The following is a 6,000-nucleotide window of genomic DNA, read 5'->3' as shown; positions in this document are numbered from 1 at the left end:
GGCGCATCTCTTAGTTACACAAGTATGATCTTCAATTTGGTGCCCAAATTGTTGAGAATTAAATATTAAGAAGGAGGCAAACCAGTGTTACGCTTTCACTGAACATTTGCAGTGGTGGTGATACTTTGTTCAGCCTTTCCCCATCCCCCAAAGTCTCTCACGGTGAAGCGTTAGCTCTTGTATTACACAGGACACAAGCTACTAGACTGTGACACATAATTCAGTTTATTTCCACTCTTAGTGGCATGACCCACATGTTAGAGGAACTGGGGCACTTCCAAAGTCATTCATAATCATGAACAGTATTAGGTATATAGTGCCTAGAGTGAGTGATGGGGCACATTTGAGACAAATAAGAGAACCAGAGCCCTGCCCCATTGTAGCTCGCAATTTAAAAAGTATCTTCCCATTTTCAAAGGTGAAATAATTTGTTTAATACAAATCTGACCTGCCCTTGGCTACTTGTTCTCTCTATTAAGGCGAATAAACATGTTTTGACTACTTCTAGGTTTTGTCTCTTGTATGTGTTGAGAAAAGATTCAACAGATTAATTGTACAATGCATAGTGGGAAAAGACGGATGTGAACTGCAATTATTCTAGCTATATATTTTAAGTTTTATTGCTGTCGTTTCTACAGGGCCCAGACCCATTTTGCTGAATTTACACTGCAGAAGCTCATAACAAAAAAGATGATCCCTTCTCCAAAAAGCTTACAATTTCAGTAGAAGGTGAGTCAGCAGACAGGGGAAATACAAGGTAACAGGAAAATGTCTGTGATGTATGCTATCAATAATATGTATATTAAGTGATGTGGAGTTTGGTATGTGGTGTGTTTTAAGTGATGCTTGTTTAAGTATTTAATAAAACAATGTTTTAATAAAGACTAGTTGATTTTTCTCATAGAGACTGAAGGATCTAGCTAGGTGTAGAAGATGCTGATCATTACCGTAGAGTGGCCAGGGCTAGATTCTTCTGTCAAGAAGAATTAATGACTCAGCAAGATTTCTGGGGTGGAGCACAAACCAACTCAGCAAACAAGAAGTCGTGAGTGTAAATCAGTGCAGTGAGGAAGAGCAGAAAAGCAGGTTGCATTGTCTCCCTTGAAATACACTTTCATTTTCACAAAAACAAGTAGTCCTGTAGCACCTTGAAGACTAAAAGATTATTTATTAGGCTATGAGCTTTTGTGGGTAAGACCCACTTCTTCAGATTTTCAGATCTGGAGTAAAGCTCTTTATGTAATACGTTTGTTAGTATTTAAGGTGATACAGGACTGCTTCCTCTTTTGTTAAGATACAAAGTAACACAGCTCCCCTCTGAGACTTTTCTTTTCATTTAGGTTTGGATAACCACTCAGGAAATTTTTATTTCTGTGATTTCAGTTGAAGGTGCCTTGTAGAGTCAGGATGATCCATTCTTGTTGACTTTTTGGATGAAATTTGCCCCGTGAAGAGATAGAAGACATTATCATTTAAAAATCACACTTAAAACCTCAATGAGGGTTTTAATGTAATTTGGTAGTGCGTATACTTTCTGCTGGTCCTCTGCACTGGGCGGAGTTTCACACATTGTGACTAAACTTCAGCTGGCACTTGAATTCCATCATAACGCTGCATATTTAGTTACTTAGTGCACTGCTTAACATATGCAATAGCTTTACTTGTCTGGTGAATTTCTCTTGAATTTGAAGTAACATATGCCTTTTTTCTCGTATTACCCCATACTTACCACATAACTGGTCATCACTATTTGCTAGATCTGGTAAAAGCAAGTTGCCTGGAGTAATAAAATGTATGTATTTTTTAAAGGATTAATAGGAAGAAAAGTTTCCTAAGGCAACAACTTAGTACATGGTGCCGCAGTCTCCCAAGGGAAATGGTGGACGAATGATCACTAGAAAGACTTAATTTGCAGGGAGCAAAGCGCTAGAAAATACATTATAACTATAAGGATCTAATTGACACTGGTTCCAAGGGTATGGATTAGGCAACCTAATAGATCTTATCCATCTGTAAATTGGCAAGAAGTAGTAGAAAGGGGATTTTGCTGATTAGGCCTGAAGTACAGAAAAACAGCACCGTTGTATGAAAATACTTCTAATGTGCCAAGCTGCAGTGTGCTTTCCCCTGGCCAATAATATTAGCCCATCATTTTTACAAGCTTTAAAAATGTTCAGGAAAGAACAAAAATGAAATGAGTATTTTCACGTTTTATAAGTTACTTCAATTTATAACTAATCGAGTTAAATATTTTAATATAAAGATAGCACCTTTTTAAAATTCCAGACACTTGCTTTGAGATGCCAGTTCTAAATTGCTTTTCTTTGTTTCACTCTCCATATTGTATGTTCTTCCCCATTAAGTTGTAGATTTACAGTCTAGTTTTTAAAAATGTTGCTGTATCATTCACTGCTTAGCTACTATGGGAAAGGGTAGCATCGAAATACCTATGATGGTCAGGAATCTGACAGTGTTGTGTGTAGCTGAGTGTCACACCTGAACATTTGGAGACAGCACAGAGCATGTTGAAATGAGATCAAATGCCTCTCCCAAAAAGGAAACTTTCAAGGAATATTCAAATCAAAATGTTCATGTTCGCTGGCCCATAAGTGCTTATCTCTGAGAACTCATGGAGGACAGGCAAAATACCAGAGGGCTCAAGAAGGGCAAATATAGCACATATCTGTAAAAAAAGAAAAAAGTCAGCCTAGGGAATTAGATGCCAGTTAACTAAGGCTACGTTGACACAATGATATAAATTTGATTTTATTAAATTTGATTTTATAATCCTGGGTTTTATAAATTTGAATTTGAGTATGCTCACTTCCCCCCAAAGTGGAATTAGTGCTGCTATGCTGAATGGCCAAACATCGACTGTTGCAGCAGTGCATTGTGGGAACCTGTCCCACAGTTCCCTCAGCCTCGTAGCATTCTGGGTTTTTTTGCTGGTGCAGTATGGAAAAAATGCCCTGCAAGTGGTTGAAGGTATGGGATGTCATCATCCCACATTGCTTTGCCCTCATTCCACTCCTGTGGAAAGCAAATGGCCATTTTTTCAGAAGGAAAGAAGTAAAAGTAGGAAATCCCAGGTGAAAGAAAACCAGAAAGGCTGGCATCCAAAGGTGACTGAACCATGTAAACTGGTTGCTCAGCTGCTTTTTCCCCATTCAAAAAACACCTTCACATTATTATTATTCCCTTTAGGTTTCACTTTTGCCTGATCAGCCAACTAGCACACTAGGCAGGGAACTGTCAAGCCCACATGCCAGAATGTCTCTGTGCCCTTGGATCACTCAGGTGACTGTGCCATGTCAACTGGTCCCTCAGCTACTTCCCCCCCTTTGAAAGCACAGTATGTATGGTATGACATCTTGCAAATAATAATGGAAACAATTCAATTCACTGAAAACAAAGAGTACTTTTTTGAAATGGAGCCAAATTTCTGAAGCTTGCTTTGGTGTAATGGTTCACTTTATAGGGTGGGAGTAGAAGATGAGGGACCATTTGACATGGCACCTTCAGGGGACAGGTCCCTTCAGAGGCTTTCTCTGGTGGTGGGGGGCAGCCCTGCATATCACTGAGTGTGTCGGACAGCCCCCCACCATGATCGGGGTGGTGGTGTAGTTCAGGGATCAGATGAGATGGTCCCTTCAGGGGACAGGTCCCTTCAGCTTTCTCCAGCAATGGGATGTAGTTGAGGGACCTGTTCACAGGGTCCCCTCGTTGTCTTTCTGCCAGTCCCCCACACGTGCTGCCCCACTGAAAACGTAGTAAAGACAACCAGCTCCCAAAATCTTTGCTGTGTGGGGGAGACTTCCCCTGGGCGACAGCCAGCCCCTGAAAATTTCCTGCGTTTGGAGCCATCACTGTGTACAAGCCAGGTCATGGTGCTGTCTGCAGTGAACCACAGGTATGTGCTTTAATGGGTCGGGGCTAGCCATGTGACTTGGTTGGGCAGGAGATAGACCCCGACTGTATGGTGCCTGTGGAGAGGGGGATGCTGCCCCTGTACAAATGTGAACCATAGAAAAGAAGTTTCTTGGCCTCTCCTACAAGCATGACCCCCACAGCCTAGCTGCCACGTGTCACCAGCACTGCAAAAAAAAAATCTCTGCCTCTCCTGCTACATCCTGTGCAGGGAAGAAGCCACCACCCTATGTTGGAGCTATCTTTTTATGGGTATATGTGATCGCTGCACTGATGATAAAGAAATGAATTAAAAATGGGCCCAGGTGCCCACTTCAAATTCCTGGCCTTCCTGGTGCCAAATTCAAATTCATGGGCTTCCTGTTACACCTGGAGAGTAGCAGAGATGGAAGCGACCAGGGTGGACAACTGCAGGGCATTGTGGAATATATAAGGGACACCTCTGGAGGCCAATAAAGTGGATGTAAATAATTGCTAGTACCACACTAGCGTTAATCTGACCTTTTAAATTTGAATTTAGCACTATGCTTTGTGGGTGTAATATCAACCTTAGTACTCCCTAAAATTGACCTAATGGTGCTCACAGTGAGGACAGTGACTTTGTAAAATCGAGCTAACTGCCTTAAAAATCAACATGGTGATGTAGAGTAGACATAGGCTGTAATCTGTCTTGGGTCTTCCATAGCTTCATAAATTATTTGAATAATGGCATAAAGTGCACATTTGTAAAGTCTGTGGATGATACAAACATGCAAATGATTAGGAGGATGTGATTAGAAATGGTCTGAAATAAACCGAATGAAATTCAGTAAAGACAAATGCACAGTACTACACTTAGGAGGGAACAATCAATTACACAAGTACAAAATGGGAAATGACTGACTGAGTAAAACAGCGAAAAAAATTGGGGATTATAATAAATCACAAGCTAAATATGAGTCAACAATATAACGCTGTTGCAAAACAGTGAACCTCATTCTGGGATGTATTAGTAGGAATGTTGCAAGTGAGACATGAGAAGTATTTGGCAGTAGTACTATTTCCAGTTCTGGGAAAGATATGGACGAATTGGAGAGCAGCAAAATGATTAAAGGTCTAGAAAACATTACCTAAAAAGAAGGATTGAAAAAGCTAATGTTTGTTTAGTCTGGAGAAGACTGAGGGGGCATATGATAGCACTCTGCAAGTATGTTATGAAGAGGACAGCGATAAATTGTTCTTCTTATCCATTAAGTAAAGAGCAAGAAGCAATGGACTTAAATTACAGCAAGGGAGATTGAGGTTATACATTAGGAAAAACTTCCTAACTGTAAATGTAGTAAAGCACTGGAACAAATTGTTCAAGGAGGTTGTGGAATCTCCATCACTGGAGGATTTTAAGTATGGGTTAGACAAACATCTGTCAGGGGTAGTCTAGATAATACTTAGTCCTGTCTCAGTTCAGGGGACTGGACTAGGTGACCTATTGATTTTCCTTCCAGCCATACATTTCTATGATTCTATGTTTCAGAATTAAGTGCAGGTATTTCAGTACCCACTCACTTTTAGCTTTATATTTTAATGTTTCTGGCAGATTGCCAGCCTTAAATCAGACATTGAATACTTGTAGGGTGGCAGCTGATTGAGAGTTTCAACAACTTTTCAATTTTAACTTTACTTTTAAGGCTTCTGTAGGAAGTCTTTCTTCTATTTCAGCACAAATGCATTGGCAACACTTGTGTTTTTGCACTTGATCACACTTGTTGACACGTGTGCATTAGCAAATCAGCTAATGGCCTTGACTATGCATAGAGTGCTCAGTGATAATGCAGATATAAAAAGGAAGCCAGGAGTTCAGATGTACAGTGTGTAGCTTGTTTAGCTGAATTTTATTAAGTGTTATACTAATATCTGTTCATTTTATTAAACAATGTGTTCTTCTATCACAAGAAGGGTTCATTATATCCTGCAGGTTTACATAAGAGAAGACAGACTACTGAAAAACACACTTAATTTTCCTGTAATCCGTTTCAGGGCCTGCCTGATAAATATTGTATCTCCAAATGTTGTCTAATGAAAGAACAAACCGTTTAG

The sequence above is a fragment of the Carettochelys insculpta genome, chromosome 9 (assembly GCF_033958435.1).
Source record: "Carettochelys insculpta isolate YL-2023 chromosome 9, ASM3395843v1, whole genome shotgun sequence".
NCBI classification, from domain to species: domain Eukaryota; kingdom Metazoa; phylum Chordata; order Testudines; family Carettochelyidae; genus Carettochelys; species Carettochelys insculpta.
This window is presented reverse-complemented; position numbering follows the sequence as displayed.